We start from the raw sequence: 17,488 nt of genomic DNA, 5'->3' as shown, positions 1-17,488 counted from the left end.
ATGGATTGGTAAAAAAAAAAAAAGAAAGAAAAAGAAAATGGATTGGTAATTCAAAAAGATGAATGTACCCCTATGTTTATTGCAGCAAGCATCATTTATAATAGCCAAGATATGGAAACAATGTGAGTGTCCATGGATGGGTAAATGGATAAAGAAATTGTGAGATATATATGTATATGTGAAATATATGTATATATATAGATTTAATTATATATATATAATGAAATATTATTCAGCCATGAGAAAGAAGGAAATCTCGCTATTTGCAACAACATGAATGGACCTTGAGAGCATGATGCTAAATGAAATAAGTCAGACAGACCTCAGATGAAATAAGTTATGATCTCACTTAGATACGGAATCTAAAACACAACAACAACAACAATCCAAACTCATAGACATAGGGAAGAGACTGGTGGTTGCCACAGGTGGAGGTGGGGATGGTGGCACAATGGGAGAAGAGGTCAAAAGGTACAAAGTTCTATTATAAAATAAATAAGCCATGGGGATGTCATGTAGGGCATGGTGATGATCACTAGTCATCCTGTATTGCATATTTGAAAGTTGCTAAGAATGTAGATCTTATAAACCTTTACCACAAGAAAAAAATTTCTAACTACCTATGGTGACAATGTTAACTAGACTTATTGTGGTGATCATATCATAATGTATACAATATCAAATCATTATATTGTGCCCCTGAAACTAATGCAATGTTATATCACCTATGCCTCAATAAAAACAAACAGAAACCAAAAACTCATGGCGACTTTATGACATAGCTGTTACTATTATCATCCCCATTTTATGGATTAGAAAACTGAGGCCTAGGGAGGTTCGATGACAGGAGGTTAAGGACACAGGCATTATGTGGCACTCTGGGGTGGAAGTCAGGAGGTCAGTGGCAACTTTGTGGCATTCTCAACTTACTGGTACCCACTTCTTGGGTTACACTATCAGTGGGTTGGCAAATTTTTCACTGTAACTCATTCTGCTTCTCCTTGCTAATGTCTACACACTGAAATGCAGAGTTAGCCATTGCCAGAACTGCTTGTTGGATAAATATCATGTTTACCATTTTTACATGCTTCAATTTGGTTTGCAACTAGAGCCTAAGAAGCCATTGCGGTTCAAACAACAATCTTCTTGGACATAGACAGGAATCAAAACTTTCACACAAAATGGTAGAAAAGCTTGTGATTTGACAACTCAAAACATACCAGTGCCTCTTTTCTATTCTCCATTTCTGTGGTTTTCATGTTCCTATGCCCTGGCCAAGGGTGTTGTCAAAAATTATGCCAAATAGCATGACTACTGTTGACTTTTTTTCTTCTTTGGCAGTTTCACTACTGACTTGCTCTTTTTACTTTATTTTCTTTTGTTTTAAAACAAGTAACAGGGAATGAGGGGACAAAATAGCAGGTCCCAGTGCAACTCTTATCTTGAAGATACACTTATCAAATTTGGACTACCTAGGTGACAAATAAATAATATCTTTTTTGGAACTGAAAACAAATGTTCAAATAAAACTTGTCTGTGAATGTTCATAGCAGCACTACTCACACTAGCCAAAAGGTGAAAACAGCCCAAATGTCCCTCAACAGATGGATGGAGAAACACACTATGGTATAACCATACAATGGAATATTATTCAGTTATAAACAGAAACAAAGTCCTGATACATGTTGCAAAATGGGTAAACCTTGAAAACATTTTGCTAAAAAAAAAAAAAAAAAAAGAGGCCAGACACAAAAAACCACATACTATGTGATTTCACTTATGTGAAATGTCCAGAACAGGCAAATTTATGAAGACAGAAAGTAGATTAGTGTTTGCCAGGGGGTAGAGAGAGGGGAGAATGGGAAGTGAGTACTTAATGGGTACAGAGTTTCCTTTTGGAGTGATGAAAATGTTTTAGACCGAAATGGTCATGATGGCCGCACAACACTGTGAATGTACTAAATGTCACTAACACTACATTTTATGTTATGTGTACTCTACCACAATAAAAAAAAATTCCTAGAAAGCAAAAAAAATTTTTTTCAGATATTTGGGGGCATTCTCTCAAATTAATATTTACCCTAATTTCCCCAAAGAGAAAATTAACCAATTGAGATGTTTGTTACACAGGTATAATCATGTGTCAAAACTCTTTGAATTGTTCTCAATAAGTCTGTGTTTCACTGGATATAGGTTTTACTCTAATAAAAATGAGCCAAGCAAGAGTAACAGGGAATACAACAGTACATACAAAAATAGTCTAAGGAAATGTGATATTGTACTACCTACACGATAGGTTGAACTACACAGCTACACTGCTGTGTGGAGCTCTAGGAAGCATATCATAAAAGTCATTTAAATTACCACTGAGGTCTAAAGGGATTCACATGTGGAATTGCAATCAGGGTAAGTGTTCAGCGGCCTGGAGGTCATGGCATGTTCTGTTACAGATGTTCCTAACAGCAGGGAACTTGCTTCTTGATCACAGGAAGTCTGAATGTAATTTCACATTAAAGTTCTTTGCCTGTAGAGCAGTCAATAATGACAAATATCCATTGCAGGGAAAATGTTTACGCTTGTTACATGGCTAGCTAATCTATTGTTGTGTCCTTACATCAGCATTGCATTATGTATAAAATCATATGTTATCATATGTATCAGACAAACACATCAATGAAAGATTTTTCTCTTATTTAAATTAGAAGCATTTAAGAAGATTGTTCTCAAACAGGTGCAGACATTTAACAATATTCACCAAATATTTTTTGAACACAAGGTGCCTAAGGATTGTAATATTAGCACTCAATGCTGCATTCCTAACTTTACCTTAAGTAGATTCCTCAGCTACTTTTTTGTCTCATTTGAAGTAGCAGGTGATTGTGAAGACTTCCAGTTCACAAGGAACTTGGTCAGCTTTAGTGTTTATCTTTTCCTTGCTTTTCTTTTATATCACATAGAAATGGGGTTATATGAACAACTCTTTAAAATGACCTAAGTCAAATAGTGCAAGGGAAAAAATTAAATTACAAACTCCAGAAAAAACAAAAAGCTGATAAAGAAAAAAATGTAATTAAAAACCATTTCTTGGCCTTGCATAAACATTTATATTGTCAAAATATAAATCCTGTTTATTAAATTTCAACTTTTAGAATATATAGTTATACAACATATAGATATAACTTTGATTACAAGACAGAAAATAAATGTTAACCTAAAAAAAATGTTATTGACCTTGGCAATGTAAAAGTTCAAATTATAGAAGGCAGAAGGGAGAAAAAGAATACAAAGCAAGGGAATTAATTTCATCTCATAAAGAGAGAGCCAAAAGATACTGAGTAATTTGATGGAATTAGAAGTAAAAGTGTCAGTATATGACAGTTACTGGGACAGACATAGTACCTAACTGAAATCCCACTTCACTCTCTATCCCGGTGAGAGAACCCCCGTTTTGTTCAGGGTATCAATGTGCCCACGGGCAATGGATTATTCACTAAACCAGTGAGTCTCAACACTGGTTGCACATTGGAACTACTTAGAGGAGATTATAATTTAATTGGTCTAGGGCACAGTTTCTCAGTCTTGACACTATTGACATTTTGAACAAGATAAGTCTTTGTTATGGAGGGCTGTCCAGTGCATTGTGGGATGTTTGGCAATATTCCAACCTCAACCCACTGGATGCCACCCCCTTTCACGACAATAAAACAATGTCCCCAGATATTGCCAAATGTCCCATGGGGGACAAAACAACCCCTGGTTGAGAACCACTTGGACTATGGTGAGACCATAGTACACCCGTACAGTTTCTTTAAAGATTTTATTTATTTATTCATGAGAGCCACAGAGAGAGACAGAGACATAGGCAGAGGGAGAAGCAGGCTCCAGGCAGGGAGCCCAATGCAGGACTCGATCCCAGGACCCTGGGATCATCACCTGAGCCAAAGGCAGGCAGACGCTCAACTACTGAGCCACTCTGGTTCCCATATCAGTACATTTTAAAATATCCCTAGAAGATTCTAACATGTACACAAGGTTGAGAACGACCAATCGAAGCCAGTGATATCAATCCTGTTCTTGTAGGTTTCTCCAGCTCTCTGGCAGCTAGGTGTGGCCATGTGACTCAGTCCTGGCCAATGAGACTTGAGTAGAAGTTTGTTGGTGGGAGGATTTCTAAGAAAGCTATGCTTTTTTGGTAAAAGACAGCCAACATAGCTCCAGTTTCTTGTCCATGCTCTTCTTCCTCTCTGTATGCAGATGCGATGTCTAGAGCTGCAGCAGCCCTCCTGTAATCAAAAGGAGACAAGCATAAATATAAAAACTAGTTTCTTAAGGGTAGCAGAGAAGAAAGATAAAGAGAGCCTGGACCACTGCTGGCAGTTTCTGGTGCCTGAACTAACAATAAGATTGGACTTGTTAAGTGAGAAAAACCTCTGGCCGTGTGTTTAAACCACTGTAGTAAGGTTTCTGTTATTTGAGTGGAAAGCAAGCAACTGCTGTGATTATAAATGCAATGAAGAGTGGAAGGAAAAATATATCAGTGGGATGGGGTGGGGAGGAGAGAAAGCAGTATGAACAAGTTAAATGCTCATTTCTCATACCAAGAATGCTAAAAGGACAAATCAAAACCAGTTATACATGCCCCCAAAGAATTGAAAACAGATATTCAAACAAACACTTGAACATGAATGCTCATTGCAGCATTATCCATAATAGCTAAAAAGAGGAAACAAGCCAAACATTCATCAACTGATGAATGAAAAAACAAAATGTTTATGGAATATTATTCAGCCATAAAAGGGAATAAAGTACTTGTTCATATTACAACATGGATGCATCTTAAATACACTTCGCGAGGTGAAAGAAGCCAGATAACAAAAGGTCACATATTGTGTGATTCCATTTATATAAAATGTCCAGAATGGGCAAATCCACAGACACCTAAAATAGGTGTAGTAGAGTAGTTGCTAAGAGTCAGGGAGGTGAGCAATGGGGAATAACAGCTAACGAGTACGGGGCTTCCTTTTTGGGGTGATGACAATGTTCTCAAACTAGATAGTGGTGATGGTCACACAACTTTATGAATATACAAAAATCCATGGAGCTGCATTCTTTAAAAGGATGAAATTTGTTTCAATGAATTACACCTCAACAAAAAACAAAACAATAGAAATAGCAGAGAATTAGAGATACAGAAGAATCCACCAAAAGTCAGAGCTGAAAGTGATTCCTTTTTAGGAGCAGCAGTAGGAGCAAGAAATAATTGCTTTTCATTTAGTCCTTTCATATCCCTAGATTTTCTTTAAAACATATTTACATTACTTCAGTGAATTTTTAAAGAAAACTTAAGGGAAAAAAAAGTGACACAAGAATATTTCTTTGTGGCCTTGGCAAAGCTAGCAGCTCCAGTAAGGAAGAACTTTTTCTCTCCCACTTCCAGGCAGGTTGCCAATTTAAAATCCCCTTCCTTTCCTGCTGGCCTCTGCCAACGTGGTGTCAGACACCGAGAACTAAGTTTCTAAGTAAGAAAGCTTCTAAGAAAAATAAAAAGCACATTCTTAACTAAAATCACACGTTTATAATTCTTCAGGCCCGTGACTAGCACAACGTTTTCCATGAGAAAGAAAAAGTGAGGAGTATCCTAACTCAAAATAAATGGCCAGTCCCTTTGAGAGCTTTTCAACAAGAATAAGAAAGAAATATGTTCCATAGCAATAACCTGTCCCATCAATCCAGATCTCAGCTCCAAGTTAGGGGGACCCATGGATGTGGTCATTAGAGTCAGAACTCGGGAGCTATCGGAGCAGGTTATGCCCCTAGGTGGGCAATCTTTTTTTCTGGGGAAGGTACACTTTGCTCTGCAAAAGGCTTATAATCCCAGACTTTTAACCGACAGATTCTTGATGAATTTATAGCCCCAACTCCTTATAAGATGCAAATCTGGTGGCATGGCTGACAGCTGAGGGTGAACACGAGGTGGGTGAGAACCTGCATCTCCCCTAGCCGGCACCCCAGGCTTCAGTCTCAACTGGCATTGCCGCCAGATTCATTAGCAGAATCTACAACGAATGGAATCAGAAGTGCAGTTAACTTCCCCTGGCTACTTTTGGGGATCGACTAACCCCCAAAAGATTCCTTTTTAATGTTCTGTTGTGTTGCACAACTACTTTTTGCTTAGCGTAAGGAGCAAAAAAACCTCTGGCTTCCAGCACAAAGACTCCCTTGAGTCAATCTGCATTTTTTTAATTCTTCAGGACCAGCAAAGTCTCCTCTTATTCAACCTAATTTTTCTAGACTACCAACTCACATTTTCTCTCGACTTTCTACAAGCATCCTGACCTGCAGGTGCCTTCACCAGCCCACCCACCCACAGGAATTTTTTCATGTGCTCAATGAGTTACAGGGATGGACAGAAGCATTTGGATGCTGTCCATGGGGGCCTGATCTTGCCAACTTCACTGGATTCTTAGCTCCTGCCTCAGTGTTATTTTCATGAAGCCTCACAGTAAGTGGGCCCAAATGGGAGGATACGGCTTGATTTTAGTTGTTAACCCATACAATGCATCCCAAGGGCATCACCATTTTGAGTCTGGAAGGCCTGTGTGAGCCAAAAGAACAATCATGGTGGAATTTCAGATGCTGTGGTTGAGGGGCAGGAGGTCTTTGGCTCCCACGTCACACCCAACCCCCATAATGAGGAAGAGGGGGCAGGAGCTGGGGGTTAGGATTGCTGCCAATAGGCACACCACCTGATACTGTCCTAATATCCGTGAAAAAGATGTGGCCGGATGGGAGGAATCTGATCAGCCACGACTCGGGAGCCTGTTTGCCCCGCCTGGAATAGGTGGACTGGTCGTTGTCGTGGAGGGGAACGGGGGTTGTACTTATCAGATGAGGATGATGGCTCAGGACAGACATTTATACAGTAAGACTGGGTCAAAAAGTAAGCACAGTTGAAAAGGTTTTAATACAAAGGACCCAACTGTCTCTAGGAGGATTTCAGCCCCGCTTGCCTCCCCCTACCCAGAAAACTGTCCTCCCACGAAGAGGGGGCTCTTCTCAGGAAGGGATTTTCGGGGGGCCTCAACTTCCAACTCCACCTTGGAAGCTGACAAGTTGGAAAGGCTGGAAAATGTGTCCCTTGCCCCCTTTCACCTTCTTGTGGGAGGCCCCACACTCCTTCTGATGTCCTTCCCTCTCACTCCTCTCAGGAGTTGGGTGGGGAAGACTTCAGGCAGGACCGGACAGGGCCATCTACATTTTAGCAACAGGGCCTGAGAAGACTGAGGGGTGGAGTTTCAGGCAGTCACCTGCGGTGGAGGAAATCCTATCATTTGATAACCAGGCCGATCTGAGTTGGATTCCCAGCTTTGCCACATATTAAGTATGTGGCTTTGGTCAAAATACGTGACCTTGCCAAGCCTCCAGTTATTTTGACCATGAATTTAAAAGAACAACAGTATTTCAAACACCCATCAAAAGAATCTGGTTTAAGTTAGGCACCCAGTCAACCTCATGTTACTATTATCGTTGATAAATATTATTGAGTTGCAATGAAACGCACTGGGATCAGAAACCTGCTTTGCTGGTTGACCGTTTTACCAAGTCTCTGCCCCTCTCTGGACTAGATTCTCTGCCTACACTGAGAGCCTGTGATTTCCAAGCAGAGGGCATGATGGAAGTCAGATGCCAGGGAGAGGCATGGTGTGTGTGTACGAGTGTGAGAGTGTGTGTGTGTGTGTTTGGCAGGGAGCATGAGTAGAAGTGTGTCCCTTTGCATTAGACTGAAATGTTACCCCAGAACCCAAACAGCCATGCAGGCGACAGCCTTCAGCTTCCTGCCACCAGACCCCCGTGACAATCGGTGTTTTGGAGAACCTGAGAGGCGCGCAGAGAGGCCAGTCTGCAGGGAACAAAGGTTGTGTTACCAGTGACTGCTGGTCACTTCCTCTCCCTCCCCAGCTGCTTGGAAGGCACGAGGGGGCTGGATGAGCCCAGCGAGTCCTTAGCAACTCTATCTCCGTGGAAAACGGAATGGCAGGCTCCGGGCCTCCCGAGGGGTGCTGGCTGGGGGCCAGGCCTCGCTGTCAGTGCTCCGCGGCTAAATTGAATCCAGCTGTTGCTGTGGAATCTGATATTAACAAATGTGTTTCTGGGGCAGCCGGTGCTTCCTACCGCGGGAAGCCTCAGACCCCCATCACAGCCCTGACGGAGATTTTGGAGGGGCCCCAGGCTGATGGGATCCCCGATCGTTGCTTCTGTGGGGAGGTAGGGGGGGCTCTCTAGTTGGGCTCATTTATCATATTGGTTATCACATTCATGAAGCGTCTGGATCTCTTGCCAGGTGCTGGAAGCCTGCCTCTCCATCTCGGGAGCCAGCTCCAGAGTAGCTTGATTTTTTGTGTGTGTTAAATGTGTTTTCCTTCACCTGAGGCTCTCTCTTCACCAAACTCTGGAGGGTCTGACTGCTTGGAGCCAGGAAGCAGGGAGAATCCAGGAGCTCAGGGGCAGTGCTAGGTTGCCCTCCTCTGTTCTGAGGTCTACTGGGCATCACAAATGATCAAGCCCTCCTCTCGCCTGCTCCCTTCCTCCTTCCAGGCCTACTGTGTGCCAGGCATTCAAAAACAGTACCTATTGATTCCCTTTCACTATTTTTTATATTCCCCAAATGAGTGAGACCATATAAAGGGGAAAGGAGAAAAAATAAGTGGGAAATATCAGAAAGGGAGACAGAACATGGAAGACTCCGAACCCTGGGAAACGAACTAGGGGTGGTGGAAGGGGAGGAGGGGGTGGGGTGGGGGTGACTGGGTGGTGGGCACTGAGGTGGGCACTTGACGGGATGAGCACTGGGTGTTATTCTGTACGTTGGCAAATTGAACACCAATAAAAAATAAATTTATTTAAAAAAAAAACAAAAAACAAAAATACTGCACCTAAGGACATTCTCACAGTAGCCTTGCAAGGTAGGTTGTATTCTCTGCTCACAGCAACTGTGACATAACCTGAGGAGGTCCCAACAGCAGAGGCTGGTAGAGTCACAATTTAAGTCAGGTCTAACTGACTGCAGTTGAGCGTTTTCCCCCCACTTCCATGGCGCACTCACCACACGGGGCCTGGTACAGTGGATAAAGAGATGGGCTAGCACCCCTGCTCCAGACAAGCTGGCAGTGCAGGGAGGAGGAAGCAACCACAAGGAGGGACCAAATCAGGGCTGGAAATGATGATGTAGTTGCAAACCCCAAGCCATCCACAGAGAGGTGATGACCCGAGGGTGGGCACCTTTGGAAATGGTGGCTTTCTGAAGCGGAGTATACGATGACTCAGTGCAGTGCAAGCTTCCAGGTTGGCTCTTGGATCAGGAAAAAAAATACTTCAAAGGGGATCCCTGGGTGGCGCAGCGGTTTGGCGCCTGCCTTTGGCCCAGGGCGCGATCCTGGGGACCCGGGATCGAATCCCACATCGGGCTCCCGGTGCATGGAGCCTGCTTCTCCCTCGGCCTGTGTCTCTGCCTCTCTCTCTCTCTCTTTCTGTGACTATCATAAATAAATAAAAATTGAAAAAAAAAATATTAAAAAAAAAAAAATACTTCAAAGGACATTAATTAGGACAACTGAGGAAATTTGAGTGTGGACTGTATTTTATTTAATAGTAATAGTAATGTAGCAATGTAAAATTTCCTTAATATTTAAATTGCAGTCATGTAAGAGAATGTTCTATTCTTAGGAGATTCAGCTGAAATATTTTAGGATGGTGGGTCTTCATAGCTCCAATTTCCTGTCCAATGGTTCAGCAGCTAATGCTAGTAAGTATATACACATAGAGATAAAGCAAAGTAGCAAAATGTCAACAATTGGTGAATTTATTTATTTATTTATTTTATTTTTTTTTTAAAGATTTTATTTATTTATTCATGATAGCCACACAGAGAGAGACAGAGAGGCAGAGACACAGGCAGAGGGAGAAGCAGGCTCCATGCAGGGAGCCCGACGTGGGATTCGATCCCGGGTCTCCAGGATCGCGCCCCGGGCCAAAGGCAGGCGCCAAACCGCTGTGCCACCCAGGGATCCCAACAATTGGTGAATTTAGATGAAAAGTATAAGGGTATTCATTGTACTGTTTTTGCAACTATTCCGTAGGCTTGAAATTCTTCCCAATGAAAGATTAAAGAAAAAAAAAGTGGGAGCAGGGGGAGGAGGCAGCAAGGGAGAAAAGGAGGAGAGAGGGCAGGGTCCTGGCAGCCGAAGGGGGATGTGAGTTTGGGAAGGCAGCAGAGACTGCAGGAAGGTGGAGGTTCGCAGGGACTTAGGGGTGGCTGAAGAACAGTTTGGAGGGCACTAAACAGGTAGGGTCTGAGGTTAGGGGGTGCAGGAAAGCTGGAGGGGGCAGAGGTGGAAGGTACCCTTTCAAAGTTTACTCCAGTGGCAGAATGGAGGACAGGTGGACAGGAGGAGGAATACTGCAAGGCTGGGCAAAGGCCTTCTTAGGACAGGAGCCTGAGCCCTTCTCAGGAGGTGAAAGGGCTGATGGGGACAGGGAATCACTGAAGAGTCAAAGGAGCCCACGTCTGTCTCCGTCCCCGTCCAAGCTCTTACCATAGCATAGAATTCTCTTACCTTCAAGTATTCATTATCTGCTGGTCTTTTCTCCCCACCAGGGTGTAAGCCCCAGGAAGGCTTCTGTTAATCTTTGTTGCTTTATCCTTAGCACATGTCAGGGGCTCCGTATTTTGGAATTGGTCAATGACAGGAGGCATAGTCATTTGCCAGGGCTGCGGTAACAAAGGCCCAGAGACTGGGCGGCTTACATGACAGAAATGCATTGTCTCATGGTTCTGGAGGCTGGGAGTCCAAGGTCAAGCTGTTGGCAGGGTTGTCTCCTTCTGAAGTCGGGGAGGAAGGATCAAGCCTCTCCGTGGTTCACAGATGATGGCCACCTTCTCCGTGTGTCTTCACACAGTCTCCCTCTATGAGTGTCTACTTCTTGGTCCAAATTTCCCCTTTGGATAAGGACACCACCCGCCCTGGATTAGGACCCCCCACCCTGCTATTGACCTCATCTTAATTCATTACATCTGTGGATGATCCTGTTTCCAAACAAGGTCACATGCTGAAGTTAGGACTTCAGCATATGAATTTAGGGGGACACAATTCAAGCCACCACGGGGACACAGGAGGGGAAAGAGGGAGATGGGGAGGGTGCGAGAGGGGCCGGGCTCTGGGGAAATGGGACTGGAGATGAAGCTGAGGCTGTTTGAGGTACAAGGGGGCCACCCTGTTGAATGTTAAGAGAAGTGAAGAAAGTCCTTCTGTTCTGTGTGGCCCAGAAAGTTGAACTACAGCCAAAGGGAGGAGGTTTTGGTTCTGCTGAAGGGAAACTTGTATGTTAAGAGATAGGACAGTCCAGAAGCAGAAGGGAGTTGCTCCAGGAGTGGGAAATGAGTGTCCCATCTCTGGGAGAAAGGCGAGATTGGTGGCTCCCCAGAGCCAGTACAGATGGCATTTCAGCCCCTGGGGTGAGAGGTTGCTCCAGACTGATGTATTCCTTCCTTCTTGTCAGGTGAGCAGCTGCCTTAGGCCAGGCTTGGGGCTGCACTTGAGGAAACCCCATGGCCTGGAACCCCCAGCCTGTCTAGTGGCCAGTGAGTGAGTGGCCATCCTGGAAGTCCATTCTGGTCCCTGTATTCGTGCTGAGATCTGGGGGCAACACTGCACCAGACGCCAACCCAATGAGGCCTCTCCCAGAGCCAGGGTAAGACTCTGCCCCCACCCACTTCCCCTATGAAATGCCACCTAGCTGGGGTGCTCACAGATTGCTCCTCAGGACACACCCCAGGTCCCCAGTCCCAGCCCTGTCCCAGAGTGGGCCCTGGGCAGATCAAGACACCTGGGCTTTGGTCCAAATTCTCCAAGTTCTATTAGTGATGGTGACAGCCTTGGCCTCTGAGCACCAAGGCACCCCTCCTCTATGAGACTCGATGTCTTCACCTCTATAAATGAGAGCAGGTTAGTAAATCAGTGCAAGTGGATGGCAGGGTGATAGATGAACACTGGAACTGAGGACGGATCTGGGTTTAGGTCTCTGTTTTCTTACTTCTCAGCCCCACTGGGCAGGTCACTTAAGCTCAGTGAGCCTGTGTCTCATCCGTGAAATGGGCATGATCTCAGTCCCCTGCAGGGCAACTAACAATAGCCTGGCACTGGAGCAGCTCTTCTAGTGATTCATTTTGTTATTAAAGATAGTCTTTTGTAGACTCTGAAAAGTTGCAGACTAGTGAGTCATAGCTTTTAATAATCAACTTCAGACCATGACCTGCAGTCATTTAGGAAGGAAGCCTGGGGGTGGACATTACCTTGGGGAACCCCCAGTCTGGCTGCATCCTCTTTCCTCATCTCTGCTGGCCTGAGAAATCAGTCTCATGCCAGAAGGCCCTGTAGGGGCCAGACCCGCCCTTCCGCGTAAGGGGAAGTCCAGGCCTTGCTTTTCCCCACATGCGAGGGGCCACCTCTTCCAGAGGAACCCCAACCCTGCTTTGTAACCTCAGTCTAATCATGAGGAAAACATTGGGCAAATCCCAGTCGGAGGACATTGTGTAAAATACATGACCAGTCCTCAGAACTTTCAAGGTCGTCAAAAACAAGGGAAGTCTGAGAAACTGACCCAGCCAGGAGGAGCCTTGGGGAGCCTTTAGATGTGATGACTAAATGTAAAGTGACGCCCTAGGTGGGCTCCTGTACCAGGAACAGGACATTGGGTAAAACTAAGGAAATCTGAGTAAAGCATAGGCTTTGATTAACAATGGTGTGTCAGTATTGGTCCATTAGTTACAACAAATGCTTTACACAGACCTGAGATGTTCCTAACAATAGGATAGATTGCTTGGGGGGTGTCAGGGACTGAATGTTTGTGTCCAGCCCCTTAACTCATATGGTGACATCCTAACCCCAATGGTGATGGTATGAGGAGATGGGGCCTTTGTGAGGTAAATCGGTCATGAGACGAGGGTCTTCAGAAATGGGATTAATGCTCTGACAAGAAGAGACACAGCTTCTTCATGCTGAGTGAGGATGCAAGGAGAAGGTGGCCATTCACAAACCAGGAAGCAGGTTGTCACTGGTCACTGGGTCTGCTGGCCCCTTGATCTGGGGCTTCCCAGCACCCAGCACTGTGAGAAGTAAAGGTTTGTGTTCGAGTCACCCCATATGTGATATTTTTGTTTATAGCAACCCATACGGAGACAGGGGAGTATATGGGGGCTCTCTGCACTGTCTTTGCACATCTTCTGCAAAGGCAAAACTACTCTAAAATAAAAAGTTTGGGGGGGGGTTGGGGGGCTCAGTCTCTTAAATATCTGACTGTTGATCTTGGTTCAGTCTTGATCTCAGTGTTGTGAGTTCAAGCTCCACATTGGGCTCTGTGCTGGAGATGGAGCCTACACTGAGCAAATGAACAAACAAATAAAATAAAGAGTTTACTTTTTAAAAAATGCTTGCTTTTTAGGACGTCTGGGTGACTCAGAGGTTGAGTACCTGCCTTCGGCCCAGGGCGTGATCCTAGAGTCCCGGGATCAAGTCCCACATCGGGCTCCCTGCATGGAGCCTGCTTCTCCCTCTATGGGGAGGGAGAAGTCTATGTCTCTGCCTCTCTCTCTCTCTCTCTGTGTGTGTGTGTGTCTCATGAATAAATAAATAAAATCTTAAAAAAAATGCCTGCTTTCAAAAGAAAAAATTGTCACTAAAATGGTCATTATCTCAGAGAGTGTGGGAGTTTAGATGTCTTTATTATTTTCCTTCCTCTTTTGCGTAATTTTTGGTATTTATTATGATGAAAACTTTAAATTTGAAGAAAGAAGGAGTGAGAGGGAACAAGAGAGGCAGAGTGGGGAGAGAGAGAGATAGGAAGGAAGGAAAGTAGGAAGGAGGGAAGAAAGAGATGAAAGCAAGAAGGGCAAAGGAAGGAAGGAAGAGGAGAAAAGACAGAGGGAAAGAAAGTCTAAAGCCCATTGGGCAAGCAAACACCAACCAGGGCAGCTGTCAGTTGTCTAGGGGTGGGAGGTAGGCGAGGCCTGGGTCCTTTCTTGTTGAATGAGTCCTCAGAAGTGCAGGGGAGCCTCAGCCTCCCCCACAGCCTGGGTTCTTCTCAAACCCCAGTGCAGGTTTGTCTGAGGGCCCAATGAAGGCCTCAGCTCCCAGCTGCAGCCCCATCTTGGTCCTTCTGCTTCCCCTGGGAAAGTTGCACCCCTGGTGGTGAGAGTTGGGGGCTGGCCTGTGGCAGATAGATGACTCAGAAGCAGTGAGAGGACCAAAACATCACGTTGCCCTGGCCCAGGGGCTTTTCAAATTTCCCCGGAGCCCTCTCCCAGCCAGTGACTCACCCCTACCTCCTGTCACCCAAGAGAATAGCTCAAAGCTGTGTCACCTATTGTCAGGGAGGGAGTGTCTGTCTCTGAGGTCCAGGCAAGGCTTGAACCCTGAGGAGTCCAAAGTTCTTCCCAAGGTTTGGGCAGATTGTCAGAGACCTCACCATCTCACGGTTGGTTTTGGCCTTAACTCTTTCTCTGCATCTTCTCTGGTCTGTTCTGAACCATGGGGGTCCCTGAAGAAGCTCAGCACCTCGGTCAGTGTCTGGGTTCTTTAAAAAAAAAAAAAAGCCATTCTCACCCATGTTCACGAGGGAGGCCTCATCTGCTGCATCACGAGAAAAGGTCACACTGGGGACTGCACACCAGATTTTTCACCAAGCCTGTGAAATAACCAAGGGCCTTCCCCGGGCATCTCCCTGCTCCTCCCCTGCACCGCCTCCACCCCCCTCCCTTCCCCGCCCTGCACCCTGCCATTTCAGAGCTCCCTGTCTTCTCCCTTACTCTGCTGGCCGGGGGGCTCTCCTGAGTCCCTGTTCTCCCATTCAGCATCCGAACCCCTCCAAATGCACAGCCGACAACCCAGCTGCGGGCTAACGGTAGCCACTCTCTGCTGGAGGCAATTGGGTTTTACTCAACCATTTGTATTGAATGTGACATACAGAGTGAACAGGGCACATATCGTAGGTGCAAAGTGTGATGAATTTATAATTTATAATGAATGTATAATAGGAGGAAATTATGGGACTGGCACACTGACCAAATAACAGAGCACAGCCAGTACCCAGAAACTCCGCTCCTGACCTCCTTCCCCAAGGAGAACCACTGTCCTGCCTTCTATCAGCATAGGTGGACCTCACCTGGCTCCATTGTTCCCGTCAGTGGGGTCACACCAGATGTGCTCCTCTGTGTCTGGCCCCTTCACTTCACCGCTGCTTGTGAGGCTCATCATCTTGTGTGCCGCTGCACATCTTTGTTCTCGTTGCCGTGTGGCATTTCATTATGTGGTTATATCCCAGTTTATCCATTTTACTCCTAATGGGCACTTGGGTAGTTTCCAGTTTGGGGCTGGTTTTTACATATCATGCATATGTCTTTGGGTCTCTTGATGGCCACATGCATGAATTTCTATCGGGAGAGGAATAGCTGGGTCAGGGGATCTGGAATAGGGGATTGTAACAATTTACACTCCCTCCATCAGTTTGTGGTGAAGAGTTTTCCAGTGTCTTCATGTCCTCACCAACACTGATAGCTTCTTTCTCGCTGTAGCCTCTCTGTTGGCTATAGCCATGGTGTGCTTGAAAACATTTTTTTCTTTTTCATGCCTTTTGACCTTCACCCATGTCACCCTCTACCCTCACACCCTGCTTTTGGCAACCACTAATCTGTTCTCTGTGTCTCTGAGTTTGGCTTTTCTTTTTTTTAGATTGCACATGCAGGTGAGGTCATGCAGCATTTGTCCTTCTCTGTGTGACTTGTTTCACTTAGTGTAATGCCCTCAAGATCCATCCATGCCATTGCAAATGGTAGGATTTCCTTCTTTCTCCTAGTTCAGTAACATTCCACTGTACCTATATGCCACATTCTCTTTATCCACCCATCCATCAGTAGGCACTTATGTTTTTCCAGCATTTTGCTATTATGAATATGCTGATATCTGTGGTTTTAAACAGTGAATATGATTTTTTAAAAGACTGCTCCAATGAGGTCAAGTCCCTGTGTTGTCCTCCCTCCTAGCATATTTGTAGTTTTTGACTTCTGCGCATGCTTTCTAATGGTCTCTTGCCTCCACCCGACCAGAAGCTTCAGGAGGGCAGAGGCTGCCTCTGGTTTGGCTTTCCATTTTATCCTCAGTGCAGAGTCCAGGGCCTGGCACATAATTGGCTCTTGTATCAACTAGGATTTGGTGTAGCAGGGATGGCCTACAGAAATACATGTTTATTTCTGTCTCATGTAAACAAGGTCTGGAGGTAAGGAAAACAATCACTCCATGATTATGGAATGGAGAGCCCATGATGATCAGGAACCCAGGTGTCTTTTACTTTGTTGCTCTGTGTGGTCTCCCTTTGGCTTTGATGTCATGGTCCATGATGACTGCTCTAGCTGTCCCTGGCAAATTCCAGCCAGCAAGGGGAGGGATGCTGGCCCTGCTTCCTCGTTGTTATGGATGCTTCCCAGGAGCTGTGTATACTACTTTCACTTATATTCCCAAGTCTCATCATCACATATGCAAGGGAAATGGGAGGGATGTCCTCTATTCTATGTGTTCCCAGCTAAAAGTTGGGGTTCTGTTTCCAGGAGAGGAAGAATAATTAGCAGTGTCTGCCGTGGCCCTCAATAAATATTTATTGAATGGAAGGATGATGTCTATTTAATCCTCACAACACCCCTCTGAGGTGTTATTATCCCCATTTTACAGATGAGCACACTGAGGCTCAGAGAAGTTAGAGCTAAAGCCACCTCTGAACCGAGTAAATGGATGACCCTAGGGGCCTGGGACATCTGGCCCCAGATTCAGATACTCACTAGCCTCCTGTGGCACTCTGAACATTATCTTACCCACTCTGGCCCTATTTTCCCATCTGTACAGTAAGCCTATGGGTCTTTTTAGCTCTGATCTTCTGGGGTTCCCATGACAAATCTAAGGTCCCACAACTGGGAAGAGCCAGGGACTTCCAGTTCCCAGCATGAGGCTCCATCCAGGCGATAGTGGAAGTCTAAGGCTAGCTCTGTAAGGGCCGGTCCTCCACCCCCTTCCCTGAGGGCTCACTCAGAGAGGACCTCTTCCTGACATCAGCCTTTCCTGCCAGGATCCTCATCCTCACCTCACTGAGAGCCCCACAAGCCTCCACCATCCTGCTCAGCTTCCTACAGCCTGCTGTCCAGGATCTCAACCTTCCCCACCAACAAGGAGCCCCAGACCCTAGGTTAAAGGGGCTGTTTCTGACCCCTGCCTGGAGGCTGTGTGTGAGTCAGGAGCTACCGGGAATGCTGACTGGTTTCTGAGTGTCTGGTCCTGATGAACTGGTCAGGACAAGCTGGGTGTCTGGTCCTCCTCTTGGGCCTGCCCGCTGTCTTCCTGCTTACCTTTGACATGAGCTACAGACTGCAGCAAAATGCCTCCTTTCCCAG

The 17,488-nt window shown here is 45.4% G+C and overlaps 1 long non-coding RNA gene across 1 annotated transcript in view; it reads left to right on the top strand.

The window, feature by feature from the left end:
• The first annotated feature begins 358 nt into the window (after positions 1-358).
• The window catches only part of LOC144314439 (uncharacterized), a 29,329-nt gene continuing 12,199 nt past the window's right edge, over positions 359-17,488 (top strand). Inside the window, exons 1-3 of the long non-coding RNA XR_013380316.1 lie at positions 359-471; positions 9,724-9,802; positions 11,557-11,748. This is a non-coding gene — a long non-coding RNA (uncharacterized LOC144314439). The remainder of the gene's footprint in view (positions 472-9,723; positions 9,803-11,556; positions 11,749-17,488) is intronic.

This window comes from Canis aureus, chromosome 5 (assembly GCF_053574225.1).
Source record: "Canis aureus isolate CA01 chromosome 5, VMU_Caureus_v.1.0, whole genome shotgun sequence".
In the NCBI taxonomy this organism is placed as follows: Eukaryota; Metazoa; Chordata; class Mammalia; order Carnivora; family Canidae; genus Canis; species Canis aureus.
The sequence above is the reverse complement of the archived record's forward strand: the minus strand, read 5'-3'. Positions and strand labels throughout refer to the sequence as shown.